This window comes from Lissotriton vulgaris, chromosome 7 (assembly GCF_964263255.1).
Source record: "Lissotriton vulgaris chromosome 7, aLisVul1.2, whole genome shotgun sequence".
In the NCBI taxonomy this organism is placed as follows: Eukaryota; Metazoa; Chordata; class Amphibia; order Caudata; family Salamandridae; genus Lissotriton; species Lissotriton vulgaris.
In genome coordinates, this window is record NC_141695.1 from 847365092 (window position 1) to 847391174 (window position 26083).

Sequence of the window (26083 nt, forward strand, 5' to 3'; positions counted from 1 at the left end):
TGCCCCAAAAAGTCGAAAAACACTAAAAAATCACCACAATCCAATGCCATCCATGCCCTCAATGATGTTTAAATTCAAGACACCCCACAGAAAGACTAGGCCATTGCACCACTGAGTACCCCTTGGCATAATGGTTGAAAGCAAGGCGAACTGGGTGCAGGCCTGAGCACACTGCCTGGCTTCAAAATGGCCCCTTGACCCCCACCACATGACCAGACCCTGCCTGTCCCAGGCCTCAAAATAGCCCCCACCCACATGGCCAGGCCCCAACAACACCCCAAAAAGTCGGAAAACACTCAAAAATCACCACAATTCAATGCCATCCATGCCCTCAATGATGTTTAAATTCAAGACACCCCACAGAAAGACTAGGCCCATGCACCACTGAGTACCCCTGGGCATAATGGTTGAAAGCAAGGCAAACTGGGTGCAGACCTGAGCACACTGCCTGGCTTCAAAATGGCCCCTTGACCCCCACCACATGGCCAGGCCCTGCCTGTCCCAGGCCTCAAAATGGCCCCCAACCACATGGCCAATCCCCACAAACGCCCCAAAACGTCATAAAACACTCAAAAATCACCACAATCCAATGCCATCCATGCCCTCAATGATGTTTAAATTCAAGACACCCCACAGAAAGACTAGGCCCATGCACCACTGAGTACCCCTTGGCATAATGGTTGAAAGCAAGGCAAACTGGGTGCAGGCCTGAGCACACTGCCTGGCTTCAAAATGGCCCCTTAACTCCCACCACATGGCCAGGCCCTGCCTGTCCCAGGCCTCAAAATGGCCCCCACCCACATGGCCAGGCCCCAACAACACCCCAAAAATTCGGAAAACACACAAAAATCACCACAATCCAAAGCCATCCATGCCCTCAATGATGTTTAAATTCAAGACACCCCACAGAAAGACTAGGCCCATGCACCACTCACTACACCTGGGCCTACTGGCTAGTGAGGCTTTACAGGCACCCCAATTTTTTTTAAAAAATCAACATATAACAGTGAGCTAAAGTTCCATGACATAAATGAGAAATAAGTTTTAAAAAAATCACAGAAACATTTGTATCATGCACCCATGACTAACCCCGGGCCTACTGGATACTGTTGCTACCCACAATATATATTTTGTTAAAGTTGTGAAAAAAGTTTTAGAACTGTAGTTGCCTCAACTGCAATGCCCCAAACAAACAACACCAACTTACTTATAAAATCTCAAGTCCAAAAGTGATCCAAACTTCAAAGTCCAAAAAGTCCTTAAATACCAAATATCCAGCAGCAGCCACAAAAAGTAATCATTTCAGCTCCAGATCCAAATCAAAAGTGACCAGGACATGGACAAAGCACTGGAAGGAGCCTGCTGGACAGGAACTGGAAGTTGGAGACTCTGGGGCACTTCCTTCCTCCCACCCCACCCCACAAAATTGACTCCTGCACCAAAAGGTGCAGCCAAATGTCAATCTGAGGAGTTATTCTGATCAAAATCATCATTTTCACAAGATTTATGCTTCCTGCGGTGGATTTCTGGTGCAGAATTGCAATTTTTGCAATTTCGGGAACGCGAGCGGTTCAAATCTCCCAACGGAAGTCAGCTGCGCGCTGCATCTACGTGTTCGGCATTGTTTACTCCCGCAATGCGTGATCGCGGGCCTTTATGACGTACTCGCGTTGTCAAACTCTCGCTGTGCAAGATGGCAAGCCGCAATAACGTAATTGCGTTTGAAAAACTCTTGCGCGATCACGCAGCAAGATCGAAAATGGTGCAGCACACGCAAAGCGGGAGAAAAACAACTCGGCGGACTCAGAATCACGGTAAGTCAACGCCGCGCACGCGCGATATTGTATTTTTTAAGCGCGAGCAAGCAAAATATTTCGTAACTTGCGAATTTGCAGATTTTTGGGCAAATTTACGGATAGCGAAATTGCCAAAAGTCCGCAAATTTACTTGCAAAATGGATTTTACGCCCATACTTAGTTTCGGGAGCGACCGTCACGTCTAGTGCCTGGGATTTAGAGATATTTATATGAAATCCTGAGACCTCTCCAAATGATTGTGCTTCCTCAAAAAAGCTTGAGGGGCCTTCCTGGTTCCCCTAGTGCCACCAGTACATCGTCTGCATTAAGAGTAATTAGGTGCTCTTCCCCTCCAGTGCTCACCCCCCTAACCCCTGGATTATCCCTCACCCCTTGCGCGAATGACTCCATGTAGAGGGCAAACAGGAGAGGGGACAAGGGGCATCTCTGGCGAGTGCCCCGCCTGATCGGGAAGCGTTGTGAACTGTGTCCATTTACCCTGACTGAGGCCACTAGAGAATCATAACCACTCAGCACCTACGCTCGAAATCTCCCTCCCAAGCCGAACTGAGCTAACGTCTCAATAATATATGGCCAATGGAACAAGTCGAAGGCCTTCTCTGCATCTATAGAGAGCAGCATGACTTCCCCCTTCTTACGAGTGATCTTATCTATCAGGTGTAGGATCCTTTTCGTGTTGTCTGCACACTGCCTGGACGGAATAAACCCCGCTTGATCTGCCTCAACTAATCCTGGCATCAGCGGACTTAAACAAGCTGCTAATAACCTGGTGAGCAATTTCCACTCCACATTCAGGAGCGAGATGGGTCTATAAGACCTGCATTGGTGTTTATCTTGCCCCGGCTTAGCTATAACCGTAATGGTTGCTTCGGCCACCGATGGTAGGAGAGTGCCTGGGCACTTAATTGAATTAAAGACTGTGGTTAAAATTAACCCTGGGTGGACAACTACGCTGAGTAGTTTGAGTAGTTTGTGCTACATCGCTCTACGGGAATTGCACGTAGCATAGTGCAAAAACACATAGCGTAGTTGGCATTTTTTGCTCGCTCACGGTCCTCAGCGTTAAGTTAGCGATGGCGACCGCGAGCGAGCAAAATGACATCCCGGCTAGACTTTTTCCTCGTTCGCGATCAGCAACATCAAGTTGGTGATCACGAGGGTGGAAAATAAACCTCCCTGCAAGATTCTTAACGCGGGGAGGTCAGGTTTCTCATTGCGAGTGGTTGTGTTTGCTCTCGACCACTCGCGATGAGAAACTACCAGTCTGCGTTGAGAAACCTGCAGCTCGAGTAAAAATCTATTCGAGCGGCAGAAAACGACAGCTCGCACTGTGCAAGATGTTGTTTTCAATGATTGCACAGTGCGGACAAGCATCCGGCACTGTGCAATCATTGTGAACAGTGCACTACGCATTCGCGTAGCACTACACGTAGCTCGCGTAGTGCGAAGTGCACTTTGCGTAGCTACGCGTAGGGCTACTTTGAGAACTACGCCCAGGGTTAGTTAAAATCTGAGCCAATTCTTTACAGAGGGTTTTATAAAAGGCCGCAGAGGAGCCATCTGGCCCAGGGAACTGACGTAATTTTAGTTGGGATATCGCGGCTATAACTTCCTCTATCCCTATGGGTGCATTAAGAGCCTCGGTTTACTGTTCTAATGGGGTCGCAACCTTGGCATCCTCCAAATAGCGATCAATATTGGAAGCCGGGCAATCCTGGAAGCCATAGAGAGCTGTATAGTAAGATCTAAACTTCTCCGCCATCTGCTTATCCCCAGTTAATAAAGTGCCATCCTCTTCTTTCAGGGCAGTAAACGCATAAGACTGTCTATGGCCCTTGAATGTATTCTGTTTAATCTAAGTTGAGTCCTTCAAGTTGTTTTCTAGCTGCTTCTAACTGCCTTCAAATTCTAGGCGCTCCTGTACGACGATAGACTCGCTCCAGCTCTCTTACTTGCTGATGGAGCTATGCGTGTTTTTCACCTTGTATCTTATTATCTCCTGCTGAAATGCTAATAAACTCCCCCCGTATGACTGCCTTCAATGTTTCCCATACTATTGCTGATTTACCCTGAGGGGTATCATTAATTTGCATGTCATTTTCAATAGCCATTCTAATCTACTCCACTACTTCTTTCCTGCTAAGCAAAGTTTCCCTCAATCTCCACAAACGTGATCTGTCTCCTACCTTAGGGAGAGATATCACCATGAGAATCACGTCATGATCAGACAGGGCACATGGTTCTATCTTTATCGTCTCTAGGACTTCCAGTACCACCCGGGTCCCCAGTAAATAGTCCAATCTGGCATAAGATGTATGTGCATGAGAGGGAAAGGTGTAGTCTCTCGTATCTTAATGTTTAACCCTCCATAAGACATGCAGTCTTACTCACTGTAGCCATTGGACCCTTTCCAGTGACAGTGTCCCCATGCCGCCCTGTCTCTGTACTGAGCTATCTAACTCGCTGTGCATTACCAGATTAAAATCTCCCCCGAGGATCACCCCCTGTTCTTTTGTAGCCATACTATCTGCTATGGCGCTCTGTAGACATTTTTCCTGCCCTTCAATTGGAGCATAGATTGAGCCCACTATCACCACCGGTGGTCCTATCCTCACCTGGTATTCCAACAAACAACCTTTTATTTCTGCTGTCTTCGCTCCTACTTTCCCTGTAAATGTGTGTGCAAAAAGTATAGCTACTCTACCAGCTTTACGTGTAATAGAAGAGAAAAACAGTTGGGGAAGGCCCTAGTCCTCAACCTATGCCAATCTCTGGGGAGTAAATGTGTTTCTTGAAGAAGGCAGATATCTGCCTAAGACTTTTCTAAATAGGAAATAATGGTCCTTCTCTTCACCGGGTTATAATAAACCCCTTTCACGTTGAGAGTTAACACTTTCAGCCCTTCCATCATAAAAGACCTAGAACGAACGTGTTACTTCATACTCTCTTTCCTCTCCTGACTCCAATCATCTCCCCTGCCCCTTCCCAAACCAAGGTCCCATTGTCTCCACATGTAGTGTTATCAACAACTAACCGCAAGCACAGTAACCGGAAACATCCCCCCCAAAAAACAAAAAACAATAAGTGCCCCTGAAGTGCAGGAAGGGCCAACAGACCGACTCCAGTCTAATGGATAAGTGTCATCGGGAGATGCGACCATCATCCTCAGAACTCGGTCCCCCCTCCCGATCCACCAGGCATCACCTTCAACCTTGTTCCCTCAGATGGGACCCTGTGAGCTTGTGTCTTCCGAGAGTCTTTCCAGCAGAGCTCTTCTCTCAGATGTAACACACTCCGAGTCCGGCCTGGAGACTCCCAGCTCAGGAGCCACTCACCACCACTGCATGTATCCCTCCGCTCACTCCTTCTGCTTCTCTGCACCAACTTTCCCCTCATTTTGAGTGTCAATCTGCAACGATGTACATGCCTCCTTCAGAGAACGTAGATGATGCGATCAGTCCTGCCAACGAAAAGTCAGCCGGAATGGGTGACACCACGAGTAAGGGATCCTCTGGTCTCTCAACAAAAAGGCAGTAACCGGCCTAAACGCCCTCCGCTTAAGAAGTATGAACGCGGCCAGGTCTTGAAAGAGCTGTATCTGGCTACCCCGGAATGTCATTTGAGGAGTTACTCTAGCTTCTCACATAATTCTTTCCTTGTGGGGGAAACTATGAACACATGTCAAGATGTCTGCTAGCTGTGCTTGCTCTGGGCCACCTCGCCCCATTCTATGTGTCCTGTCTAGACAGATCTCATTTGCTGAAGTGTCCCCTAATATCTGGACAAACAGTTCACAAGGAACGCCTCTAATCCGGATGTTATTTCATTTCGAGTGGTTTTCGAGATCCTCTGTGTGGGCCTGTAAGTCTAGGTGTTGCTCTTTGAGACGGATCAATTCCTGCTGTAATTGTGCAATCTCCTCAAGTCGAGCTGACCTCTGAGTTTCAAGAGTGTCCACACGATCTCCAGTCACATTCACATCTTTTCTGATGGCTTGCATCTTGCCTGAGCAGTCTTCTTTAAGCTTTTGTAGGTCTTCCCTCAAGGAGGACAACAAGGATTCCAAGTAGGGTCGAGTGGTCCCAGGCACTCCACACCACTGGAGTCAAGCTAGCCGGGCTGATGAGAGGTGTTACCTCGAAACCGGTCCGGTCCTCGGATGCTTGATTCCGTTCTGGGAAGGACATGGCTTTTGTAGTTCGGACTGGACTGTTCCCATGGGGCACAGGGTCAGAGCTGATTTGCATATCGCCATTGTCTAACCCAGGGTGGTGTGGAGTGCAAAAAAACAATGGATTTGGGCCCAGATCTTTGGACTGGGGTGAATGTGTGACATTGATCCACATTCGGTCCATCACCTGTTTTGTTTGCCTCTACTACCACAACACTGCTAGGGAACAGCAGTTCTTTGGCGGCTGTGGTGGAGCAATGGCGGTCCAAACGCACTTATTGTAATAGGGCGGTCGGGAGACCACCACCATCGCGCCCCCACGAATCTGGCTGTCCGTGGACTGCAGGACTTGTAATCGGCCCCTAAGTATCAGACAATTGGAGATATAATGTCACTCATGGCAACACAATTAAAATAGTACACATACGTAATGTGAAAACTTGGCAGCTATGTGATTGGGCAGCAAGCCCTTTCATTAGTGTGGCCTGCAGGAAGTATGATTGGATAGCACACCTCGTGGCTAGTGTGGTCTGGAGGGTTTATGACTGGACAGCTGGTGCCATCCGGTGGGAGTGAGTTAAGAGCAGTTTGAGTGCCTCGCTCGCTGTACTAGAGGTATTTTACAATGATAGATTAATGCGAAAACATATCAAGTGTTCACTGTGCTATGGAAATGTTGCCAGAAATGGATGCCAGTCCCAACAGTCATATTCCTCACAACGGCATTCTTGTCCTTTTTTTCGAAGCAAGGTCTGATATAAATCATCTTCCTAATAATTGTGTCTTTAAAAAGTCCAGCCTGTCCTCCTTGCAGACAGACCTTTTTAGAGGAGACTCTGTTTCTAGCAGCAGCTTTATCTGATCAGAACCCATTTTAGCAGGGTCTTTGGGCACAGTAAAACTTTTACTGCTAACGAGAAGCGACGGGGCGTGCAGTGCAGATGTCACCTCATGTTCCACCCGGAGATGAATGTTCACTAACAGCGGCGAAGTTCAGTGCAGTCTTTTCTGCTATTGGTGGATACTGAGTTATTATCATTCTTTACATATTAGTGAGTGTTGTATAAGTGCCGCATGCAGCCTCGATATTGATTCAATCACCTCCTCCTTCTACACATAGATTGTAATTGTGAAAGGATTTGTATAGCTGTTTACACTCCTGCCCAGGAGCTGAGGCGCATTCATCAGCTGTTGTGGAGAACTCAGCAGGTCCCTTGTAGGATTCGTGGGGGAGAGCCCCGCCTGATCGGGAAGCGTTGTGAACTGTGTCCATTTACCCTGACTGAGGCCACTGGAGAATCATAACCACTCAGCACCAACGCTCGAAATCTCCCTCCCAAGCCGAAGTGAGCTAACGTCTCAACTGTGGTTAAACTTAACCCTGGGTGTCCACCCAGGGTTAATTTTAACCACAGTCTTTAATTCAATTAAGTGCCCAGGCACTCTCCCACCATCGGTGGCCAAAGCAACCATTATGGCTATAGCTAAGCCGGGGCAAGATAAACACCATTGCAGGTCTTATAGACCCATCTCGCTCCTGAATGTGGAGTGGAAATTGCTCACCAGGTTATTAGCAGCTCGTTTAAGTCCGCTGATGCCAGGATTAGTTGAGGCAGATCAAGCGGGGTTTATTCCGTCCAGGCAGTGTGCAGACAACACGAAATGAAAAGGATCCTACCCCTGATAGATAAGATCACTCGTAAGCTGCATCATGTGCCGTATACAGCAGACATGCCAGGAGCTGTGTACAATCTTGGAGGGGTTGCAGTACTGAATATTGACCCCAGAATATTGTGGTACAAGAATAGCGAGGACATAATATCGAGGGATAAAATATCGAAAGATAAGTGCACATAGGAAAATATAGATTTACTACTCCTAGCTCTACATCTACGTACCTTGAAAAAATATATATTGCCAAGGTGCATATATGGGGGTTAGGAATAGAAAATCTAAACTACTTACCTGTTGATATTTTCCTTCCAATATTTTATCCTCGATATGGTGTCCCATGGTAATTCTGGTGTCAATATTCAGTGTGATCCCCCTTGGAGAATCTGGTGAAGGACAGAAGAGAGATCTATAGGAATGGCTTGTACTAAAGTCATCTATGTTACTGCAACTAGAGAGTTTATAATGCCTTAAACTAAGTGTCCAATCAAGAGGCTGGCAAATCTTATACACGATTGCTGCTGATCATTTCTGATGCAAAAATGCTAGCCAAACTTATGACAAATCGCCTTACCCTCCTGCTCCAAGCTCTTAATAAGACCGGATCAGTCTGGATTCATACAGCGCTGTTCCACATCCTATTCCTTATGCTGTTTATTTGCATTATTAAAAGACAGAGCCAGAGACTGAGATTGTTGTTGTGTTCCTTGACATGACCAATGCATTTGACTCCCTAGAATTGGCCTAACCTTTTAGTATAGTTGCTATTATGTGGGTGGCCCAGCCGTTTATAGACTGGATTAAATTTCTATATACTGCCTGAAGGCCTGACTACGTATTAATAATACTATTGAACAACCCATACCTATTACACATGTGAGAAGTTAGCATGGCATATGATGTCCACTAGTTCTAGTGGGCACCTTGCACCAGTTTAATCGACCCTCATTGATGGTGGTTGTAAAGTCAACCTTATAGAAAGCTACCCTAGTGGTAGCATGAACCAGCAGTCATCAGGCTAAGACTTCAGAGAGCGTATTAAGCAAATTATTTTACCAATTATAATACCTTGAGTACCAAATGAAAGGACACCAGACAAGGTATATATCAAATATGTATGTATTTATTCTAAACACAACCCCTCTGCACTCTTTATGAGGTCAGAGGTAAAAGTACAATAAAAGAATCTTAATTAGTATACAATAAGTTGCACATTATGCGTTTTGCCCTAGGAGCCTCACAAACCATATACTAAAATAGTGGTATAAGAACCATGTGAGCATTAGAAAGCAGGCCTGGGGCTTGTGGAATCACTGGGGCTACTCTAAACAACCAAAGGTTAGGAAGTAGGAGGCCCACGGGAGACGCATGCAGTGTCTAAAAACAGACGCGGGTTACCATTGACTTTCTATGGGAAACGAACAAGTTACAAATTTACAGTTTAAGGATACTTCCGGATGGACTACGATGAAACCCTTTTAGACTTAGACACTAGGAGGGCCAATACCCTCGAGACTACCAGAGTACTCGTGTTACCTCACCCACGGAAGCCGGTGCATAGGTGTCTTTTGATGTCGGGTTTCGCCGTCGATTTCAATGGAGAGCTGCAAAGAAGTGCTGCAGGCGACCAGAGGAAAAGTGTCCGGGTGGATCCATGGGTGGATCAAAGATCTGAAGAACCTGAAAGCAGAAGGGACAGAGTCTGAGGCAATTGCCAGTGACCAGGATGGCGATGGAAAGCTGCCAGCCAATGTCGGGTGATTTCAGGTGAAAAGGTGAAGTTTGTCTCTTCAGCCAAGAAGACCAGGATGTGTCGACGACAACCAGGAGCTGGATTCGAGCTGTACCACTCAGGATCTAGTTGACTGCGGTATTGGTATCTGGATTGGACTCAACAAGCCTTGGCAAACGCAACCCGCACAGGATGTTGAGATTGGCTTTGGTGCAGACCATCAAGGCTTGTGGTGCTTATCTTTTGTAGAGAAGCTTGAGCAAGCGTTGAGCAACCAGGAAAGCAAGTTAGATTCAAGACAGAGTCTTCTGGGGGCTCACTAGCCAACGGACTAGGAACAAGGAAGACGCGTCAAGCTGAAATGCAAAAGCAGGCCCATGGGACACTCGTGAAGTGGAGGCCTCTGAGCTTCAGTGCAAATGGTGCTTGGGTCTGGGGCTTCAAGCACCCCAATGCACGACTTCGAGTTACCTCGAGAAGTGAGTACAGCTTGCAAAATGTAGGATGTCCAGGAGTTCCGGTCCCACGTCTCTTGTGTCCGCCATGGGTCTCAGCTTTGCTGTGATCAAAGTTCGGGGTCAGAGATGTCTAGAAGTCTGTGTCTTGTATCGCAGATTCTTCGGGATCCGATGGTAACCTCGCAAAGTTGCTGTTGGTGCCTGTTTGAACAGGGTGGACACTCCTTGACCACAAGGGAGATATCGTCCGTCTTCCAGTCGAAATGGAATATCGAAAGTCCAGGATATATGTTTCAGAGTTTCGTCCAGGGTAATCTAAAGTCTTAGGGACTGGGTTCCTATACTTATACTTAGTTTTTGGGCTGGACTACCTTTAAGGTCCCTCCTATGGGTGGACCTGAGAAGGGGGTGGTTACACCCCTTTCCCTTTGTCGAGTTTTGTGCAGGCAGAGTGCCCCAGCCACCAGTTTGAACTGGGAAATGCATGGAACACCTAGTGTGCCCCAGGCAGTGTCTGGAAAGCATTCACTGAATGCAGCCCTCCCTGGCCCAATACACAAAACCCTGTCTGGGGAGGTACCAGCACCTCCCTGGACAGGACACCTATTGTCCAGGCCTCCCCTGCCGGAGTTTCGTCCAGCAACAGGAGGTCAGACTCGTGTCTGCGTTCCGGGTGCCCAGCTCAGCTCACTACTCATCCCAAAGCATGATTAGGGAAAAATTCTTTCAATATGGGATGCTCAATCTCTTTTTCTGGGACATCAACAGCTCTATACAGGGATTCTATATAAGTAGTGACGGCATCTGCAATGTCTTTAGAGGCAATGAGTGGGTTTATTTCCAGGTCAACTATCTTGGACACTAGCCTAAGTTCAATTTCCGGGTTTACTAACCAGTACGCTAGTTTTCCTTTTTTGCTCCCCTGCTCATATATTCTATGTTGCGTTGCGGTCAACCTGCATCTAGCAACGTCTAGTAGTTTCTCCTTCTCGGTCATGCGTAAGCCCTCTATTTTACTGAGTGTGTCTCATTCCACATCTATGATTGAGTGGCTGCTCAATTCCTCAAATGAGGCTTTGAGTTCTAAGATGTCCATGTTCTGTGCCTACATCTGCCCACCACGTATGATATAATGGTACCTATGACCATGGTTATATTTGCATCCCACAGGGTGAGGGGAAAGGAAACACACACTTATTTAGTTGGAAATACTCATCAATGTCCTGGCCCATCCTGTCAGAGAACTGACATCTGTAAGTCACCAGGAATTAAGGGCTCAATTTATATACCGGCAACGGAGTAAACATAATGCCCATGTGAAGGTCCGCCTGCCTGATTTAAATGCAGGCAGACCTTCAGTTTGGCCTCAATGGAGACTGCTCCAATTTGGATGGGCAGACATGTAGTTTTTTGTTTTCACTGGTGGTGAGAAACAGTAAGTTTTTTAATAATGCTCCCCCCTACTACGGGGATCATCTATATTTTATTTCGGGATTTTCTTTTATAAAAGAAAAAAACCCTGTTTGCTACAAGGCTGCGTCCTGCTGATGCTGCCCTGTAGCACAGAGTAAAATGCATTAACAAGAACTGCTGTGATGGCGGTTCCTTCCAATGCCTTTATAAATGATCGCCTTCTTAGCAGTCATTTATAATTTTGGTGGGCGGTCTGTCAGTCATCTGGACTGAATAATTTACTCCTTCCCCACGGATGCGCCATGATATAAATTAACCCCTAAGTCTCCATTGCCCCTCTGAGCCTCCCAGAGCACCTGTAAGAGAAAGTTCAATCAGGGAATAGTCAGACATGATCATGGTCAGCACTCTTGCTGCAGACACCGTTCCCAAGACAGCCGCTGGGACGTGGAGATAATCTAACTGCGAATAGGGGCCATGGACCCTAGAATGGAAGTTAAATACTTGGTCCAAGAGATGCATGATTCTACACATGTCACTCAGCCCGAGCGTGGCTGTCCATTTCAAGAGGTCTGTATGTCGTGTTGCATCTGTCGTTCCCCATGAGTCAACCCCTGGGTGCATCACATTGTTATGTCTTCCCCAATGACCATTCTCCCCAGTGGAAGGTCAAGGAGCAAGTGCAAGAGGGCCCAAGGGGTGCCAGCAACCAGATTTGGAGGGACATAAACACTCACAATGGACCTGAATCCTACTTTCAGCTTGCCCAGCACTGCAAAATATCTCTCCAAGGGGTCATGCTGAACCTCACTACTGTTGGAAGAGATTTGTGTGGTAACATGGTGGCTCCCCTGGAACCCCTAGTAAAGCCAGAGTGGTAAACCCTAGTATACCCGTAGACGCAGAGGAAATTACATTGCGTACCCAATAACTGAGTCTCCTGCAGGAGGGGTACATGAGGAGCTTGTGTAGATGAGCCCTCAGTTTCACCTTGTCATTGAGGCCATTTACATTTCAGGAGATTATTTTGATGTCCTTAGTAAAACCTCGAGATGCTCATTACTAGGGTGAGTTTTTGAGACACTGATGGATTAGCTGATACATAGGTGAAACAATAAACAACACTAACTACCCACCACCCAACTACCTCCACCCCATGCTTACCAACATGAAGCATCTGTTGCTCTGAACTTTGAATATTCAGTTAGCAGTCCGTCCGACTACAGATATATACAACAATCATCATCATTTGTAAGAGGGTTTGAGTATATCGGTGGACACGCCTCCTAACCCTAGTTCGTGAAGTATCAGGCACTGTTATGTAGGGGGTCACCTGCATAAGGGGCTTGAGGCATTCTAGTCGCTTCAGACAAGAGAGGGGGCCTTGTCATAGCAGGACCCTCTGGGGGCCCAGGCGTCACTTAACTGTGCCCCTCTTCTGCTGGTGTCCGCTGGATAATCATTTTGCACAAGGATCGTGCTTCTTTCTGTGTCAATGACTTACGGGCTACCTAGCAAGGGCATTTCTGTGAGGAGTTGCAGAGTCGAAGGTCCACCCGCTCCTCGACACATTCCCATGCTTGTTCTGGGGAGTAAAAAATGAATAATTTCTCTTGGTGCGTAACCTTGAGCCTAGCGGTTTAAAGCAGCAAATATTGAAGTTGCATGGCTCTCAGATTTTGTTAAACTCCATGGAATGATTTTTGGGAGGGTGGATCTTCATGGCGTAATTTGGGAAAGCCAACACTTTGAAGGATTCACACTGCAGTTCTCCCTTTTCCATTACTGTGCGTAGAATCAGGTCCCGATCAGCATATTTCAATATTCTATGTAACAGTGGTCAGGGTGGGGCCACCCCAGACGGGGCCTTGTGGCCAGCGATCTCTGGACCTTTTTCAGGAAGTAGCAGGGTGATAACTTTCCTTCTGGCACCCTGGATTTGAACCATATCAGTAGGAATAGAGCCAGGTTATGCCCCTATATCCCCTTGGGTAGACCCATCAGGTGCAGGTAATTTCGGCAAGCTCTTCTCTCACCATCTTCAACCTTTATTCTCCATTTGTACATATATCTCTGTGCATTTTCTAAGGGCCTGGGACATTTCGAGGACCTCATCTTTGGCCGCAGATATATGTGTTTCTACTTCTTTCATGTACTGTGCCAGGTTTCCCACATCTTGTTGGAGTAAAGATAACTTAAACCGTACTCCTCCAATTTTCTCCTTCAGCATCTTTTGGGAGGTTTTGCTGGCCTGTAGGAGCATTTATGGGGAGAGCTGCTCCTGCAGGTCAATTGTTGTGGTTGGGGCAGGGTCCTGATGATCGACTTTTGTTGGGGGGTGGAGGGGTTTGGGAAGTTCTCTATTCTGCCATGGTGTCCCGGGCCTTGGGTTTTATCTTGCCCCTGGTGCCTGATTGCAGCTCTAGGTAGGGGCCCTCCTTACCTGACCCTGCAGGAGTGATGGCTGGGCTGAGGATGTGTCTGCTCCGAAGTTCTGCTGCAGGCATGGCATCCACACCACACAGTGCGGAAGAGAGACAGTCAGGACAAAATTGAAAGGGGTCCATTTGGACCATCTTCTCCTCTATCAGTCCTTTACTGCAGGCTTGTCAGCCTCAGGTCTGTTCCGCCATGGTCCCCCAGAAGGCCACCCCGCTGCAGCAGACAGGCCAGCGATGTGCCGAGTCCACTGACAGTGCACATTGCTATCACCTCTCTGAGGTGGGCCTTTTTACCAGCTTTCCCCCAGGAGGCAGTTTCTCAGTTGCAGTGATGGCCGGCACGGATCTGGGGTGGAGGAACAAGGGGAATGTAAAAACGTTTTTTTTAAAACCGCTTACCTTATCCCCACATTCTGCATCTCTGATCCATCTCTCCTCTGTCTGACTTGAGTCAGGAACAGGATCATGAACCAGGAAGCACCCAGGCTTCCCTGATCAATTAAAATGCTGCAAAGCAGCGTTGTAATTGGTCTGAGCGCCCAGATGGGGACTAGGGGCCTGGGTATCTTCTCCACGCAGGCTGTAATGCAGCCTGCATGGAGAACATGCAAAGTGTGCATTACTGTTTGGCCGGCGCCAGAGATCAGAGCAGCCCCACCCACCTGCCCGCAAAGCAGCTGGAAACAATAAAATGATAATAAAATTGAGTTAATATCATTTTTATGTTTCCTTTATTTACATTGCTTAAAAGCAGTGGGGTGACGCTCCTCCGCCTTAGGGTAGGAGCCACCACTGCTCCGTTGCGTGGCAGGGAGCGCAGATCAGCGCGGAGCCTCAGACCGCACCGTGGCTTCCTTTTTATCTTTGCCACGGCGCAAATACTCTACGTCTTAAGGTCCACAACTGAGGCACCAGCTTAGATTAGCGCCCCCAGCTCCTCTCCCTCTAAGCCATCAGACACCGCAGCTTCTGGTGCGGGCTATAGCACTCCTCCGGCTCGTCTTAGCGGTCCTCACAACGCAACCCTGAGTGCAGGGATGTTGTTGAGGGTGTTGCTGGACAGGATGGTGTAGGATCACTGAGGTCTTACACCACCAATCCGGAAGTCTTGATGCTCTACTCATCGTTAATATGGGGCCGCTTGCTACTTAAAATGTAGGTCGGTTTGAGCACTGCTTATATTTAACTGTTATTTTCACTTAGTTTACTGTGCTCCACGGTCCACTCCCCACTCTGGAGTGATAATAATGAATAATAAAGCAAGTCTTTGGTCAGCTTGTCTCCTTGGGCACAAGTATAGGCTGGATCTCCAGCATTAATTTAGTGAGCCGATAACTTCATTCTTAGTTTCAATAGTTTCATTTTAATTATGATCCATGGTATATGATACAATCCATAATGTTAATTCACAATATTCCAAATCTCTCGATGTTTCAACAATTTCACTTTCTTTACATTATTGCCATTCAATAGCCTCCCAATGCATTTCGGCGCAACTGTGCCTTTGTCAAGGGATCTGTGGGTCAAAATGCAAGTAATTAGTACTACTTACTATCGCCATCCATGTAGTGCTATAACTAGCTACTAACGTGTCATGTTAATTACTGAAATAAATCAAACCAAACTAAGGTTAACAAAGTACTTAGCGCATTACTAGATTTCCCTGCTATACATAGCTTTTCTATAGTGGTAGTGAACTATTGACTCCGTGTCCCATTATCTTGTAACAAAGTTTCATTCTCCCTGTTCAACAGATAGCTAAATGACAACATAAACATGTGACAATTAAAAGCTATGATATTGTTTTTTTAAACACAAGGGAATGCGTTCGACGTGTGTGTAAGTAAACTCTATGAGCTTCTTTATAGGCAGATATGGTGTCCGTTCGTGTGAAAAAACCGTTAGTGGCTTACAGAAATGCGGTATCATTGTGTGTAATTATCCCGCTAAGAAAATCTTATCCATAAAAAGGGGGGTAGCGTATTATCAAAAAATGTGTGAACTCTGCAGTTACGCCATTGCCAGCTTACCGGTAAAGAAGGTTTGCTTCGTTCCGCTCTCCCTGCCGTTACGTTTAACTCCGTTTGAAATCTATGGAGTATCGGGCGGGGAACATAAGAAAATTAATGGGAGGAGCTCTTGCCTACGTATACTCGCTAGGGTTGCTGGAACTTGTATTTTAAGAAAAATAAATGCGCTAAAAGAGATTAACCTATGACTCCAAAACAAGAAACCTGAACAGATTAATTGCTTGCAAATGTTTACAGATAACATAAAAATTCCACTCTTTCATTTAACCCCCCCCCGGTCTTAAAGTTTTTAAGCGATAAATCCAGTAGTTTTCTCTCTTTAAGAGCTGTGTTTTGTTGTTGGTGCCTTCATGTTTATCCACAATTTCCAAAATGCGTGCCTTCAGATGGCTTAAATCATGTTTAGCTTCCATAAAGTGAGTAGCCACCGTTGATTTGAGCATTTTCGTTCTAATGTTGCTTTTATGCTCATTGAGCCTGACTTTCAGTTTGCGTTCCGTATGTCCCACATAGTTCATGTTGCATGGGCAACTTAAAAGGTATATGACATTCATGGTGTCACACGTTCCATTGACTTTTAAAGTGATTTTTTCTTTAAACTCAGGAGGTAGTAACAAGTTACCTTTACTAATGTTAGTACAGTTATGACAATTCATACATGGTTGAGTGCCTCTGTATTTCGTAGTAACACTAGTTTTAGTCTTTGGTTTCAATAGTTGTCCCACATTGTTAGATCAAGTGTGCGCAAACAAGGGTTCTTTTTCAAACGCTCCTTTGAAGTCAGGTTCCTCTCGAGTATTGTCCAATGTTTCCTGATGATGTTTTTAAACAATTGACTAGAGGTGGAAAATTTGCTGACGCATGTAATACGTTGCTCTTTAATTGCCGGTTTACTGGTTAATACATTTTCTCTCGTAACATTTTTGATTCTTTGTCTTGCATCATTTAGTATGAGACTGGGATAGCCCCTCCTGTGGAATCGTGCTGTCATTTCGTCCATTTGTTCCTCTGCTTTATCCGGTTCCGAGACGACTCTTTTTACCCTCATCAGTTGAGAATAGGGTAGGTGCCTTTTTAATGATGGTGGGTGATGACTGTCATACCTTAATACATTATTACGATCAGTGTTCTTCCTGAATAAAGTAGTGGAAAATTTATCGTCTTGTCTAGTGATAGCTACATCCAGGAAATTAATGGTCTTTTCTTCGATCTCCCAAGTAAACTGAATCCGTTCATTTATTAGGTTAAGATTGATGATTTCCGGTAGCAATTGTTCCTTGGTACCTTCCCAAACAATGAAGATGTCGTCGATAAATCGAACGTATAGTTTGATATGCTCCTTCCATTTGTTTTGACTTAAGATGTTGGTGTCTTCAAAATCCCTCATAAAGATATTGGCATATATGGGAGCTGCCGAATTGCCCATCGATGTTCCGCTCTTTTGTAAATACCATTCTTGCCCATATTTAAAATAACTATGCATCAGGGTGAATTGGAGAAGCTCCATCAGGAAAATTTTCGTATCCTCTTCATATTCACTGTTCAGTAACACTTTTTCTACTGCTTCAAGGCCTGATTGGTGAGGGATGGAGGTATATAGGGCCTTGACGTCAATGGTAGCCATAACTATGGGTTGTTCTTTAGTGATATTAATCCTGGCTAATTTGTTTAAAAAATCTGTGGTGTCTTTTATGTATGACTTGGATTCCGTTGCAAAGGATTGTAAGTATTTATCCAAGAACTTACCAATTGGTTCATGAATGCTCTTGCAGGTAGATACTATAGGTCTACATGGCGGATTTTTTAAGTCTTTATGTACTTTTGGTGTCATATAAAATGACGGATTCCGTGGTTCGATTTGTATCAAGTATTGCTTCGTTTTTTCTTTGATGGTACCGTTGTCTTTTGCTTTATTCAAAATCTGTAAGAGTATGTCTTGTATTTCTTTAGTTGGGTTATATTGCAGTTTCATGTATAGGTTAATGTCAGCCAAATGTTCAGTGACTTGAGATTCATCATATATATGATCCATAATACCTAGGGCACCTCCCTTATTTGCTTTCTGGCATATCACGGTTTCATCCTCACTTATGTTTCTGATAATGTTCATTTCGTTGGATGGTGTATTGGTGTGTTGTTTACTCCTACTAAATTCAAGTCTTTGTATGTCTTGTTTACAAAGGGTTTCAAATAAGTCTATCGCCTTATGGCTAACTGGGGCCATGTAAGTGCTTTGAGACTTTAATCCTTTAAGTTGATCTGAATCTTCTATTTTGTTCTCAATAACGATGTTGTCAAAATTGTTCCTCAGGCGTAGTTTTCTGGTCAGTTTGAACAAACTCACTTCAAGTTCAAGAGCATCAGTTCTAGTGGTGGGTATGTAAGAAGTTCCTCTTTGTAGCGTAGTTGTTTCCTTCTTTTTTTAAAGTTTATGTGAAATGTTAATAACCAAATTCTCTTCATCAAATTGTCTGATCATTATTTCCTCCTCCTGCCCCCTTGTTTGGTTATAGGAAGATCTTTCTCTTTTTCTGTTACTATGGCTCCTCCTGGGTCTTCCCTTGTATCTGGGCCAGACTTTAAAAAAAGCTTCTCCACCGATGTTGTTGAGGTCTCTTTTGTTCTTAGCGTTTCAGTGGTTTGTGTTCTTCTTTGTCCTGACGTGTCACTTCCAGTGGAAGAGGTCTCTGTTTGTGAAGTATATCCTTTTGTTTGACGTCTTTTGGCGTAGACTTCCGCCCACGTATATACTTCCTCCAGCTTATAAACAAGGGTGTCTCTGCGATATTTCCTGATCTTGCACTCGTTCACTTCCTGAGTGTGTTTAGCCAATTGTTGATTAATATCTTCTAATGTTTTTGCTATTTCCTCTGGACTCATTAGTTTGTTCAATTCTTCTTTAACTGTGCTTATTTCTGTATTAAGTTCTTCTAATATTTTTGACAGTTCCTCTATAATGAGTAAAATTAGGTCCAAGCTACATTTATTTAGTATAGCATACCATTTTTCAACGAACTGTTTACTAGTCTTGCATAAAGATGGTTTGAGAGGGATCCTGAGTCCCCTAGGAATCCGTTGTGCCTTATGATACTTGATCATGGTGCTTGCATGGAGGCGTTGGTTAATCGTTTTTCTGGTTAAATATAATAACTGTCTGATATGTTGTTCCTTAGTTTTCTTGGTGGCGAATTCGGTAGTTTCCTCTTGAATTAATGGATAAGATTTTCTTAGCGGGATAATTACACACAATGATACCGCATTTCTGTAAGCCACTAACGTTTTTTTCACACGAACGGACACCATATCTGCCTATAAAGAAGATCATAGAGTTTACTTACACACACGTCGAACGCATTCCCTTGTGTTTAAAAAAACAATATCATAGCTTTTAATTGTCACATGTTTATGTTGTCATTTAGCTATCTGTTGAACAGGGAGAATGAAACTTTGTTACAAGATAATGGGACACGGAGTCAATAGTTCACTACCACTATAGAAAAGCTATGTATAGCAGGGAAATCTAGTAATGCGCTAAGTACTTTGTTAACCTTAGTTTAATTTGATGTATTTCAGTAATTAACATGACACGTTAGTAGCTAGTTATAGCACTACATGGATGGCGATAGTAAGTAGTACTAATTACTTGCATTTTGACCCACAGATCCCTTGACAAAGGCGCCGTTGCGCCGAAATGCATTGGGAGGCTATTGAATGGCAATAATGTAAAGAAAGTGAAATTGTTGAAACATCGAGAGATTTGGAATAATGTGAATTAGCATTATGGATTGTATCATATACCGTGGATCATAATTAAAATGAAACTATTGAAACTAAGAATGAAGTTATCGGCTCACTAAATTAATGCTGGAGATCCAGCCTATACTTGTGCCCAAGGAGACAAGCTGACCAAAGACTTGCTTTATTAGCCACTTGTTACTTCCCATGTAACGGTTATGCTAGGGTGTTGGAGTCAGCGCTATGTAACGTTCACAATAGTAAATATTCTGTTTATAATGTTGTAGAAATAATAATAAACAAGAAAAAAGAGGTATAGAACACATGCAGAATCAAAGATAAAGCACACAAGCCCCATGAAGCCTGATACAACAGGAACAAGGAGCCCACCCTAGACTAACAGGCACAAAGACTAGGACCATGCAGCACAGTTTAAAACAGGGCTAACAGCACACACGCAAGTGCTGAGCAGGACTGTTTTCACTAGTAAGCCAAGCCTACAGATAGACCTTTCAGTTGAGTATCCACACTATGGAGAAAATAAATAAGTTGTATTTAAGGTCTGGCATGCAACAAAAACGTGCTGTTTGTTTCAAGAAATTATTTAACCAAAACAAGGGAACCCAAGGCGCAATATGCTAAGGACCATGGGTAGGTACTTTATTACAAAGAAAAGGGTCCTTAGACAAAGAAACAAATTTAAGGAAAAATGAATATAGACCAAATGGAACTATATTTTTGGGGGAATGTCCAGCAGGACAATTTATTACCCTAATACAAAATAGTTATAAAACAATAAAACACTGCGTGTGATAGAAGTGGGACACCAGCCGATGTCCGACTAACACACTGAAAGAACATAAACAAGAAAGAAATAGTAGGCAATAGCAGGTCATCTGATTATTGTGAATCATATAACAGACAATCTTTACTATACACATATGCATGAAAAGTATAAATCAACTATGCATTTAGTGCATTTGTGTCGACGTCGTTTCGAACCACAATCAATATCGGTTCATCCTCAGGACAGAGGGTAATTGCCTTAAGAATACAAATTTACAGTAATCTCACTTATGTAGAGATAAATATGCCATACCGTAGAAGAAAAATAAAAGGGAAACATAAAAAGAATGAAACATGTCATTAAAACATTGATACAACTGCGTATACCATGCATGACTCATACCATGCCAAAGTGACGACGGCAGCGGAGTGGGTTGCATGCTAGATACAGGCAGTGTGCAGAACTGTAGGAGCAAGACTAGTGGCGCAACGTCCCATTGGTGAAATTTAGTGACTCTGACTGGTCCAGGAGAGGGTGGAACAATAATGCGTGATTGTGCAAAAAATAAGTCGTCTGCGGGGTGGAGGACTGTGGAAGTACATTCCAGTGCTAAGGGGGTAAAGGGGAGCGCACGAGTCAAGGTCTCAAATGACAAGAATGGGCAGCTTACCGATTAAGTGAAACTAAAGATGGGGGAGGGTTTTTTTTTACCCAAGAAGTAATATTCGACAGTACTCTGTAGGAAAATGAATGAAAAGAGTCAGAGGGGCCGATCTGATAGTGCCCAAAATAATGGCCGTGACAATTGATAACGAGCCTTACCATGGAGGATTTCCGTGGGTTGACAGAGATCTGTGAGGGGAGGGAACAAAATGTGATCAGGTGAAGTGGTATTATCAGCAATTGAGGTAAGGTGCTTTGTAGGTACAGCTTACCCAAGGGAAGATGCCCTCGATATCAGGGTCTGTAGAGACAGAAATAAGCGAGCGGCGTGAATGCCGATATATTACACAGAGGGGGAAATAACAATGACCAGCCAGGGAGCGGGGGGAGGTCTTACCTGGCAATGCAGTCGGCAAGTCCACAATGGGAGATCTTGCAGGCACGAGAATTCGGCGCGGCGTCTCCTCGAGACGGTAGATGCGATGTAGTGAGATTGTCCGATCACGTGGGGACTATGGACCAATGGGTACTAGGCTCAAGCTGTCGGCCATTTTGCATTGGGTAAAGATTATAAAAGGAACAACCATAATGAGTGTATCGCGATCGGAAAATGCGTGCTGATAAATTAAATTGAACAAGTGAAAAACGTGCCTTTACAAAACAATCACCCCCAACATGCAGTGACAGGGGTACAAAAACAATTAATACATTGATGGCAAAAATCTTCGATTATTGACATACAAACAGTGCAAAAAAATGTGAATAAGCCAGTCAGAGCATCTTGGGAAAAGTAATTCCAAACCACGAAAGCAATTTATATCAAAGTTCCATTTCATGATACTTAAATCAAGGAGGTCCAGTCCTCAGTCCGATTGAGGCCAGTATGCAGACTTTTTGTCTTCAGTATCCAGCGTAGTTCCTCTTTATTCAACAGCTGCTGTAGATTGCCTCCGCGACTAGGGAGTTTTACCAAGGAAACGATAGTCCATTTGAAGTCCATTTCTGTGTGGGCTTGTTCAATGATGTGATGCACAAGCGGGGCATTAGCAGTCCTGCATCGTATTCTGCTCCGATGTTGGCACATTCTTGTGCGCGCCTTTTGTGTTGTTTGCCCTATATAGATCATAGAACAGGGGCAAAAAATTGCGTAGATAGCATTTGTGCTGTTACAATTAGAGAATTCTTTGCGTTCATACTTGATGTCATTGTGCATGAATTCCTTGCCCTCTATAGTACTGTCACACATAGAACAGTTACCACATCTAGCATGCCCAGTGAGTCTTGGTAGTCCCCAGGGTGTATCAATTGTAGTCATTTCTTCAGGAATGGGCAATGCTGCACGTACCAAATGGTCTTTCAAGTTTTTGGACTTTTTAACGGCAAACAAAGGTCTCTCCAGTTGGAGTTGGTCAGCATTCAACACGGGCCAGTGTTTTTTGATGCTCTTGGTCAGGGGATTAGATATTGGGGAAAAAGTGGTCACACAGACCAGACGGGTCTGTGCTTTTTTGGGTTTAGGTTCCAACAGTACTTCCCTTGGGCAAAACCACGCTCGTTTTAATGAAGTTTTTATCAATCTACGAGGGTAGCCACGGGCGCTAAGTTTGGCGCTAAGTAGTTGTGCTTCCTTGAAGTAATCTTCTTTTAAATAACAGTTTCTTCTAAGCCTTAAGAATTGTGAATAAGGGAGGGAATCACGGAGCGCTCTCAGATGGTTACTCTTGTAACACAGTAAAGTGTTACGCTCTGTAGATTTTCTGTAGAGGCTGGTGATAAGAACACCATCTTTTTCCTGTATGTTAAGGTCTAAGAAAGGAATGCTTATGTGGCTTGTAGTTAAAGTATACGTAAGGCCACTACAATTGGAATTGAGCCACTGTAGAAATTGGGGTAGTAGGTCATCAGAATCATTCCAGATCATAAAAATATCGTCAATATACCTCTTCCATAGGGCAATGCCACTAAGGAAGGGGTTAGACGGGGTCAGAATACGCCCACATTCTAGGCTGTCCATGTACAATACTGCCAGGTTCGGGGCAAAAATAGCCCCCATGGATGTGCCTGTGATTTGGCCGTAATATTGACCATCAAACAGAAAATAGTTTTTGGATAGACAGATTTCTAGAAGCTGCAAAATGAATAATGTAGGTATGAGATGGGGTCTGGGACGGCTGTTCAAAACACCTTCAATGACTAACATAGAGTCATTCTGAGGTATGTTGGTATATAAGGACTCCACGTCCAGAGTACAGAGTACATTGGCCGTGGAGTCAAAAGGGTGTTCCTCTATCAAGTTGATCATATGTGTGCTGTCACGTATGTAACATTGGGTGGAAGGCACAAAATCTTTAATGAAATGGTCCACGAAAAGACCCAGAGGTTCAAGGGCTGAGCCACAACCAGACATGATGGGCCTGCCTGGGGGATGTTCGGCGTTTTTATGCACCTTCGGTAGTGTGTAAATAACCGGGGTGAGTGGGGATTTGGCATTCAAGAAAAGATATTCTTTTTTACTGAGGAAGCCTAAGTCTAGGCCTTCCTTAGTGACCGACTGTATCAAGTTCTGTATCTCTATGATCGGATTCCTCGGAAGTTTGACATAGTGTGAGGGATTGTTCAATTGACGAAGAACTTCTGTTTTGTATGTGTCAAGACTTTGCAACACAATACCGCCGCCCTTATCTGCAGACTTGATGATTAAGTCTGAGTTTGATTTAAGGCTGATTAACGCTTTTTTCTCCTCCAAAGTTATGTTGTAGGGAATGAAGGTATGGTGCTTCTCCAAAATGGAGAGGTCCTGTAGGACCAGTTTTTCAAATGTTAGTATCTCTGGGGGCACCATATTACCAACCGGTGAGAAAGTAGAGGGTGGTCGGAATGGGGTATTAGATACAGGTGCTGGCTTAGGATGGAGTAGAAAAAAGGCATGCAATCTCAGTTTTCTAAAGAACCTTAGTAGCTCGGTCTGAGCATCCAAATATTTGGACGTACAGTCGGGACAAATGACAGGCCCTTGTTGAGTAACGACAGTTCAGTATTGGAAAGGGAGTGATGTGTCAGGTTGAAAATAGGCAAGGGAATAGGATTAGTTGAATCAACCAAAGTGGTCATATCATTGGTGAGGGTAGCAAGTTGCTGATCTACCATTGGTAATGTTGGCGTCCGGTGCTCCGTTCGCCTGACGGATAGGGACCCCGTTGAGTTGGCTTGAGTTTGCCTCTCTTGGGAGGATCTGCTTGGCCTCTGGATAAAAAAGGAGGTCTGTTGGAGGGACCAGGAGCTCCGCCTTGATCGGAGCTGTCAGAAGACTCGGCCGAGGAGTCTGAAAAACCCACCAGTGTCTGACGTTTATTGTAGCGTCCCCAGGGTCTTTGGTTCTGATTTTGAGGACCACTGTATGCTCTATTGGTGTAAAAATCCTTGACTAGATATGGGTACGCTCTTTCTTGTGAGAAGTTTTTTATGTCTTTTTTGACTTTGGTTGTTTTTTTATTCAACTCAATTCTATGAAAATCACTCACAGTTTTGGCTATATCATCCAATAATTTCGTGCAATTAGGAACAGGGCACTTATCTTTTATTTGTGTTTCTAGATCTAGTATTTCCAATCCCAATTTTTTAAGTTCTTCTGAGGCAATATCTATACCTAATGCCATCCTTTGTCTAGAACAACCAGTGCTAATGTAGCTAAACCCCGTAATATACTTGGGGTTATCAGTAAACACACCCGGTATGTTACGAACTTGTACACCGAGCGGAATAATGTTAGCCTTGAGGTATTGGGTAAGAAGAAGTATCATCAATTCCAATCTAACAGCCTTTTTCCTGATTTTTTCTAATTGGTCACCTAGGGGAACATTAAGTGTGCTAGGGCTTTCAGGGTTATCTGTGAGTAGGTACGGGCCTTCTGGAAGTTTTTTTAAATACTCCTCGTTGTATAAGGGAGTGTGGTCAGACATGCCCTAGAGAGACAAAAAGGGAATAGGACAGGGAAATGGGAGTGAGAAGACTGACAAGGGACGGTAACCCACTTCAAGAGAGGGGGTAAGGGTGCGAGCCCTTGCAACCAGGGTGGTTGCGCTACGTATTATTTAACCAAAACTAGGGAACCCAAGGCGCAATATGCTAAAGACCATGGGTAGGTACTTTATTACAAAGACAAGGGTCCTTAGACAAAGAAACAAATTTAAGGAAAAATGAATATAGACCAAATGGAACTATATTTTTGGGGGAATGTCCAGCCGGACAATTTATTACCCTAATACAAAATAGTCATAAAACAATAAAACACTGCCTCAAGGCTAACATTATTCCGCTAAGTTTACAAGTTCGTAACATACCGGGTGTGTTTACTGATAACCCCAAGTATATTACGGGGTTTAGCTACATTAGCACTGGTTGTTCTAGACAGTGGATGGCATTAGGTATAGATATTGCCTCAGAAGAACTTAAAAAATTGGGATTGGAAATACTAGATCTAGAAACACAAATAAAAGATACGTGCCCTGTTCCTGATTGCACGAAATTATTGGATGATATAGACAAAACTGTGAGTGATTTTCATAGAATTGAGTTGAATAAAAAAACAACCAAAGTCAGAAAAGACATAAAAAACTTCTCACAAGAAAGAGCGTACTCATATCTAGTCAAAGATTTTTACACCAATAGAGTATACAGTGGTCCTCAAAATCAGTACCAAAGACCCTGGGGACGCTACAATAAACGTCAGACACTGTTGGGTTTTTCAGACTCCTCGGCCGAGTCTTCTGACAGCTCCGATCAAGGCGGAGCTCCTGGTCCCTCCAACAGACCTCCTTTTTTATCCAGAGGCCAAGCAGATCCCCCCAAGAGAGGCAAACTCTAGCCAACTCAACGGGGTCCCTATCCGTCAGGCGAACGGAGCACCGGACGCCAACATTACCAATGGTAGATCAGCAACTTGCTACCCTCACCAATGATATGACCACTTTGGTTGATTCAACTAATCCTATTCCCTTGCCTATTTTCAACCTGACACATCACACCTTTACAATACTGAACTGTCGTTACTCAACAAGGGCCTGTCATTTGTCCCGACTGTACGTCCAAATTATTTGGATGCTCAGACCGAGCTACTAAGGTTCTTTAGAAAACTGAGATTGCATGCCTTTTTTCTACTCCATCCT